Raw genomic sequence first — 8,578 nt, 5'->3', positions numbered from 1 at the left:
GCTATGAAGTCCAGGTCCTCCTCCAAATTTAACTAACCTGATGAGTCACTTATTTCCGGGTAGGAGTAGATGAGAGCATGGAGAGAGACCAGGAGGCCCCTCCACTTAGAGAAAGGGGAAAAGAATTTTCCTTTGCACTCCTGGGCCTAAATTCCTCATGTGGCAACAAAAGCTTCTGGAACTGCGGTCGCAGAGTGTAGGTTCTCCACTTCACAGCAGACCCTACTACTTCTTAATCATCTCACACCCAGCTTGCTTCACTCGTTTACATTACCTGCCTTGCCCCTCTAGTATTCGTTTGGAAACATAAGCATTGTCAAGTGTTTTCAATGTGGTCATCACACCACACAAGTGATTAGTGAAGCAAAATGGTTCCAGTTTTAACCTCTTATTGTTATTGGGACCTAACGACTAGAGACTAGAGGCTACAGGTTTGTGGTCTTCAGTACAGGCAGCTGAAATGGACTGAGCCAAGCAGGGATGTATGATGTAATTACATTTAAAACTCAAAATCTACCCAAATAAGAATAATTGACTTTGCTGGAAATGGGGGCTGCAAGTATATTGGAGAAACACAAAACTTTAAGCAGAATGCAGAGGAGAAGGGGAGCGATAAAATAGAAGACTCAAAGACCCATAGCCTTCTTCACTTGCCTCCTGATGGCTCTGATCTTACTGCATTCTAATGGTCTCCATTTTGATCTCATCTATGATTGTATTCTTTATGGCCTGCATACAGAGGGCACTCACTCCATAAATTTTTATTAAATACATAAACAACAAATCAAGAAAGATGTCTTAAGGAAGAGGCTGTTTAGGATAAGTGATGAGGAAATGTTTTATCAAATAGGTTGTTGTTGATCTTGTATAGAGGATGCAGAGGTAGAAGTCAGATGACAGCATCTGAAACAAGCTTTAATTCCTTTGCAAACCTTCCGTGATCTTCCCACCATCTGAATCCCAGGCAAACTAATCAAATCCTCATTTGTGACATCACTGTTGCTTACACCATATAAATATTTATCATACTATATAATTTACTATACAGAATAAACTAAATGGTGATTTGCATATTAAAAACAGACCCGCTCCTCTTAAAAATTTACATTCAAGAGGGAGACAGACAATGCACAAATAAACAGATGAACATATAAAACATAGCAGGTTGTTATAAATGCTTTGAGGCAGACTAAAGGAAAATTATGAAAGAGAAATAGTGTCCTATGACCACTTTGGATGCCCTACGGAGAACAGATGCTAGGGGGAAAAGATTGGAAGCAGATAGACCAGTTAGGACACTACAAAAGATAATGGTGGCTTGGAACATGTTGACAGCAGTGGACATAGATGAGAAGTGGTGGAATTTTTTTAAAGATATATTTTGATGGAAGAAAAATAGAATTCACTGATGGTTTGGGTATGGGTTATAAGACAAAGAGAGTGGTCAAGGATCCTAAGATATTTAGTCTGGGCAGATGGTTGAATGGAGTGCCCGATTAGTCAGCAGGGGAAGAACGTGGCTGGAGCAAGTTTGAGTGAGAGGAAACACCCTTTGGTAATTAATTGTTTTCTTCTCTGCTTCCTGCACTATATAATGGACTCATCCATGTCAGAAGTTTTGTCTTCTTTTTCTTCGTAGTCATAATACCTAGCACAGTGTTTGGCACATAGGAGGTGCTTGTTCATTTTCTTAATGTTTGATGAATGAATTAATTACTTAGAAACATAAAATAACATTTTTATTTCTTGAACTCCACAATACTGTAAGCTCCATTGCAAGCGTACTTTTATTTTATCATCACTGAATCCCCAGCATCAAAAATAAAGCCAGCACAAAATGTTGTTGAATAAGCAGATTCTCATTCTGTTCTTCCTACTGACATTTCTTGCCTCAGTATCTGGTCCTGGTTAGTCTGAAGAAAATAAAAAGCAAATTAATGTGTATTTTTGGCATATTTTTTCATCACTTGATGAAAAGTTGCTTTGGAAAACAAAATTTATACTTCTTAATACCAATTGGTAGTCATTAATACCGGCAAACCTAACGGTTTCAAATGTCAAAATCTCTCCCTGAACTTTGGGTTGTTACATGTCCTTTTCCTATCTTGCTAGAATTTCATTTAGAAAGTCACTAGAATGCCAAGGAATACTTCCAAGTACTCAAAGTGTTCTCGTGGTTTAAAAGAACAGATATCTGGCTCTGTATTTAAATCTTATTAAGATGCTACACAAATTATTTATTGAACTGATTCTAATTTTCTATCGTTTAAAAATCACTTTTAAACATCCATCTTTGTCCAGGATAGTTGCCAAAGCGAGCAAACGCATCTCGGCTGGGGAACAAGCTGCCACCTCCTCCCTCAGATCCTCTTTCAACACTGGAGATTGGCTCACACATGGCGGGGAGCTAAAAGTCAGACCTGTCCTTGAATCTTCCTTTTGTTGTAGGGCAGAATTTCCTAAATTGCTTTTTCCAGAACATCACGATCTGTTGAAATAAGTTTTGGAAATTGTAATGTACTCCCTCTGAGAGATTAATAATGATTCAAAAGTGCTGTGGTTAAAAGAAACCAACTTTACATCCAGTGCTTCTCAAACCCACATGACTACAGAACGCTTTTATAACCAAGCATCATTGATAAGTTGTGAGAAACAGTAGGTTACGAAGTTTGGTTTTGTGAATGCTCTTCTAGAGACAGGCTGAGATACATAGAAGACTCTCCTTTCTCATCAGCTCAAGTGTTCTAGACTCTTTCCTTTAAGTAACTCTCCTCTGGAGAAAATGAGAACTCCAGGTTAGGCGCTGGGATCTCCACCACCCACAGAATGGGAAAGTAGGAAAAAAGCCTTGGTTTGAAAGACAGATGTTTTATTTTCTCTTAGCTCTGTCACTTGCTACTTTTGTGATTTTTCGTGTGGGTCTTTTATATTAACTGAGCCTCAGTTTTCACGTTTTAAAAACTAGGAATGATAAGTTATATCCTACTCATCACACATGACTGCTATGAGAATTAAGTATGTATTAGAGAAATTTATAAAGTGCTATAGATTATAAAATGTAAAGTGTAATTGTAAAATTTCTAGAAAGGTTTTCTCTTTATCAACGCTGTTCAATAGAGATATAATGTGAGCCACATATATAATTTTCAATTTTCAAATAGCTACATTTAAAAAGTAAAAAGAGGTGAAATTAATTCTAACAATATATTTTATTTAGCCCAATATATCCAAAATATTAATATAAACCAAGCAACATTATCAATTTAAAAATAATGAGATATTTTACATCCTTATTTTTTGTACTAAGTGTTTGAAATTCAGTGTGTATTTTGCACTTACAGCACATCTCAGTTCAGACTAGACACACTTCAAGTGCTCAATAGTACAGTTTGCTAGTATGGCTATTAGTGCAGCTCTATACAAAATTTTTTTGTGGAAAGCCAGTGCATTTGTTCCAGTAAACTCCAGAGTAATAGTTTTTACATTACTGTATTCCTTTCTGGAGAATCCATTTTCTTGCCCTTTACAACTTCTAGAAGGTGCCTGTATTCCTTGGCCCATGTGCCCTTTCATCTTCAAAGCCAGCAATGGTCAGCTGAGTCTCATATGACATCACTTGGCACTGACCCGTCTGCCTCTCTCTTCCACATTTAAGGACGCTTGTGATTACATTGGGCCCATCTGGATAATCCAGAGTAATCTCTCTTTTTTAAGGTCAGTTGATTAGCAACCTTAACTCCATCTGCTACCTTAATTCCCCTTTGCCATGTAATGTAACATATTCATAGGTCCCAGGGATTAAAACACGGGCATCTTTGGGAGGCCATTGTTATATATACCACATCCCTCTTGTTAAATGATATTGTCCAAATTGTCTTTCTCTGGCTCTGGTTGAAATCTCAGGCAGGTCACACAGACGTGATCACACAGATCCAGTTCCTTAGTAATTTAAGTAATTTTTTAAAATATCCCCATGAATATTTTCAACATTCCTAACTAAAATTCAATTGTAACTTCTCCTAGCTTCCCAACTAGTACTGCTACAGGCCTAGAATTCCGGAGTGGGTAGGGAGGTGAGTGTAGGGTTAACTCCAACTTGCTTCTTTACTATCTCTTCCCCGTATCAATAACTGCTGTTTCCCATCTAGCCAGGCTCATGGAGGAGGGGCATTGTTTTTATGGGCTTGAACCTCTGACACTAGTGCCCTTTAATGCCATATGCAATTGCTGGCTCCTTGTTTCATTGGGTGCTTGTGTGGGCTCCTTGAAGATCCTCCGCTGGGAAACTCCATCTGCATTCCTCATGCTACAGTTGCTTGAACATGAAGCATGCTACATGCTTCCACTCAGTTAGCTGTTAGAACTCCCCTCACAGTACTAGATTTCCCACATTCTCTCCCTCTGTTGGAGTCACAAGTCAAATTGGACAGTTGACCCCAGGCTAGCTCCCTTCCATGATGGAAATGCAGCTTGCTCCCCATGCTGCCCTTGGAGCAATCCAGTCATAGCTTATGACTTTTGGACTTTCTAAGTCTGACTCATAATACTTAAGTTCACCAAACTTCAAGAAGTTGTGTGAATCACTCCAAGCGGTCTCATTAAAATTCTTTCATTGGCTTAAAGTAAGATAGGAAAACACTTCCCCCTTGGGAGATATGGAACAACAAGAAATAAAGCATTAAAACACTTTTCAAAATAGTCCCTTTTGCTTTCTTCTTCATATGTAGCCTAGAATTGGATGGTGGGATAAGACTGAACAGAACCTGTTTTGCAGTCTCTTATGGCATGAACAGGCAGTCAAGCACTCAGCTTTATAGGATGGCTCTTGGCACCGACTGAATTGCTCTTGGCCTTTCATATCTCAGTGGAAAGTAAGATATACCTATGTTATATCTATATCTACCTACTATAGTAAATCTTTATATTCGTGCAAGTATAATAGGAAATTTAAACAAATTGCTGGGACACAGACACTTCTAGTGTAGAGAACCCCACCCCAAGGATCTTTTTGGGTCCCTTGACCAAGCAAAGAGGAAGAATTTGAGTATGGGACCATGGAACATTGGAAGAAGAGTAAGGGGGATAACGATAATAAAGAGGAGGAGAACGGAAGAGTTTCTGTTCCACTCCTAACCCCTTCTCCTACTATCTTTCTTCCCTAGGATTTAGAAGGGTGTTGGCCAAAAAATGGAGGAGATATTTTGTTAAGAGAGTGTTTTTATAGACTTTAGCCCACAACAATGTTCGTCCGGGACCAAGTTGACAAATCTTGGTACAGAGTGGGAAAAAAAAAGCCACTTTTCTCACCTCTGCTTAAAACCTAGGACCACTTGGCATTCCATATACTGGTGGCCTTATAACTGGGAAATAGCACCCCAGACATGGGCAATGTTCTTCCCACATGGGCACCAAAAGCAGTGGCAATGGGACAAGCAGACCACATCAAATCTGAATAAAAGTGGAATATTAAGTCAATCCTGCCTGCTGCTTACATGGTAAGGAGTAAGTAAATCCTACATGCTAAGGTACAAAGCTTAGTGGTACCGATGTAAAGGATTCCTGGACCCAATTCCAACATGTGTATGTGGAGGCTTCCCCACACCAACAATTAGTTCTTGGATGCCAACAGGGTGTCTGAAAATTCAACTCAATTCTGACACCTCTATCCAGAGATAGAATCAGACTCTCCAGGTAAAGGGCTCAGTCCCACAAGACCACCCCTCTCTTCAGACGCCAGCCAGAAACCCAAGTTATTACCTGTACTTTTGATGGACTGGCTATAAATCAGAGGTTCCCACAACCCCTGCCTTGGGTTTTATTATTTTACTATAATAGCTTACAGAACTCAGGGACTTACTTACATTTACCAGTTTGTTAAAGGATATTATAATGGATACAGATGAACACCTAAATGGAAAAGACGCATAGGGCAAAGTACGAGGGTAGGGGTGCAGAGCTTCCATGCCCTCTCAGGGCACACCACTCTCCCAAACGCTCCATATGTTCACCAACCCAGAAGCTCTCCAATAAAGGACTGATGAGCTGTCCTTTTGGTTTTTATGGAGGCTACATTATGTAGTCATGATTGACTAAGTCATTGGCCATTGGCAATTGATTCAACGTCCCCTCCCCAGAAATCAGGAGGTGAGACTGAAAGTTCCAATCCTCTGATCACATGGCTGGTTCTCCTGGCAACCAGCCCCAATACCTGGATGGGGTCCAAAACTAACCTTCATTAATGTAAACAAGAAAATCCAAGGGTTTTGGGAGCTGTGAGCCAGGAACTTTGGATGAAGACCACATACATATAAGAAATATATTCTTGGTCATCTGCATGACCAAATATATATTTCTTATAAATCACAATATTGCATCAGACTAAGTTAAAAAACTTTGAGTTATTGATATCAATGTAACTTCATTTGTGTCCAAAAACTGGAAAGAGTAGGAACATTTGGGGTACATAAGATTTTACAGTTTACAATGGATTATTTATATTATTTCAAGTAACTAAAGAACAGGCAGATTGTTAAGCAAGTTGGATAAAAGACAAATTATGAAACTATCACCCTTAGGCACAAAATTGTCCCACGCCTTTAACACACTGAACTGACCATGCAAGATTTGTTTCCTTTGCCCATTCAGGAGCTCTTTTCGAGGATCATATTTATATGACCCCAACTTTCAAATAGAAAAAAATTTATTGAGTAATTCAAGTATTTTAAAAATAAGAATCACTTATAACACAGAAAAACACAGGACTGAATTTTTCTGTTTTTGTCCAGATATGCAACACAACACAGCAGAGATCTGTTTTGAATCATTGTGAGCAGGGATTGCTAGACTCAGATACACTTACATCCCCCATATCTTATTTTAGCCTTCTCTTTGATAACATTTAGATCATCTGCCTACCATCCAGGAACTGAAGGGCTTGAAAGAAAACTGAGGAAGCAAAGTGAGTTTATCAAGTCTACTCGGTTTGAGGAATAAGAAGAAAGAACATGAAAAATAAAAGGAAATTGGAGAGACTGGCACATTTTTCAGCATTAAATAAACATTTTGAATGGACTGTCTTTTCCCTAATGATTAAATATTCCTAAAACCATAACTGTTCACCTCTTGTTTCTTTTGGAATGCATATCTCTCTGGATTTCTAGGCTGCTACTTCCTTCTGCCTGCTTCCTACTCTCTGACTGCTTTCTCAGTGCTGCTCCTTGACACCTCTTATTTTCTGACCTCTTATTAAATGTAGACACACTTCAAAGTTCCATGCTCTATCCTTTTGTCTTTCTTCCTAAGCAATATTTGTAGGCAGTGTCTCACACCAATGATTTCAACCATTGGATGATCCACAAAGATAAACTCAACATGTCCCATCGTGTACACAACTTCTTTATCTCGGTTTCATCATCTAACCATTTTCACAAATTAGACACCTCCAGATAGCTTTAGCTATTTCCTTTCCTTTAACTCTCCCAATCAATTAGCCAACAAATCTTATTAATTTTATGCCTGCATTGTTTTCTGTAGCTATTTCCTCTTTTCCATCACTGCCTTCTTGCTTTACGGTACCCTACCTTTTGGACTAACTTCCTAAATATCTCCCTGCTTCTCATCACTCTCCCTTTATTAATCATCTACACCCCCTCTAATCATCTTTCAAAAATAGATATGGTCATATGACCTGCTAATTTAAGCCTTTGCTGGCTTTCCAGCTTCTGTAATAAAAAAGCCCATGTACAAGTCTTCAAGATCCTTCACAGTTGAAAACCTAACCAGTTAATTAGTACTTCTCATCAGTACATTCATCAGTACTCTTTAGTAGTCTCACACTATTGTGCAGCTCCCACTTCAGCTTTAATCCCCTATTTACACCCCATCCCCTCAACAAAAAATGTGCCTAATACCTTAAGTCCTTTTGTGCTCCTGTTGTTCTCTTTATCTGGAATATCCTATTAGCACACAGGCAATGAATAACAATGAGAGCAACAAATACATTTACTGAGCACTTACTATTAACAGGTACTATTCAAAGAGCTTGTCACTTATTAAATCATTTAATCCTCACTGAACCCTCTGAAGTAACATACTAAACTGATATCCAGTTTATAGGTGAGGAAACTGAGTCATAGAGTGGTTAAGTAACTTATCCAAAGTCACGGGGCTGACAAACTTTTATTGAAAGTCTAATATAAGTAAGGCTTTTCATGTCATTTCATTATTAAAGCAATGTTATGTGGTAGGAATTATTACATAAATTTCACAGGAAATTGGGGCTTGCAGATGTCTTCCTCCAAAATCTTTGCTATTTCCATAATAACATGCTTACTCTCATCTAAAGGAAAAACACAAGCTTTATTGCTAGACTGAAATTTGGGGATGTCCCACTTAATGTAGTGTTATTTTCTCTATGATGCCTTTAGCGGGCTGGCCAAATGATGATGCTAAGCAGGTTTGGGTTACACATTTTGTGATGTGCCAGCTGGAGCACAATTGGCCAGGGGAAATGGGTTTGTAAGAACAACTAAATCATGAATCCGTCTGTGACATCCAACTAGCATAGTTCTGAGAGCAT

The 8,578-nt window shown here is 38.7% G+C and overlaps 1 long non-coding RNA gene across 1 annotated transcript in view; it reads right to left on the bottom strand.

The window, feature by feature from the left end:
• Positions 1-1,717: 1,717 nt before the first annotated feature.
• The window catches only part of LOC131419375 (uncharacterized), an 85,257-nt gene continuing 78,396 nt past the window's right edge, over positions 1,718-8,578 (bottom strand). The window contains exon 2 of the long non-coding RNA XR_009223209.1: positions 1,718-1,913. This is a non-coding gene — a long non-coding RNA (uncharacterized LOC131419375). The remainder of the gene's footprint in view (positions 1,914-8,578) is intronic.

This window comes from Diceros bicornis, chromosome 21, assembly GCF_020826845.1.
Source record: "Diceros bicornis minor isolate mBicDic1 chromosome 21, mDicBic1.mat.cur, whole genome shotgun sequence".
NCBI classification, from domain to species: Eukaryota; Metazoa; Chordata; class Mammalia; order Perissodactyla; family Rhinocerotidae; genus Diceros; species Diceros bicornis.
This window is presented reverse-complemented; position numbering and strand designations above follow the sequence as displayed.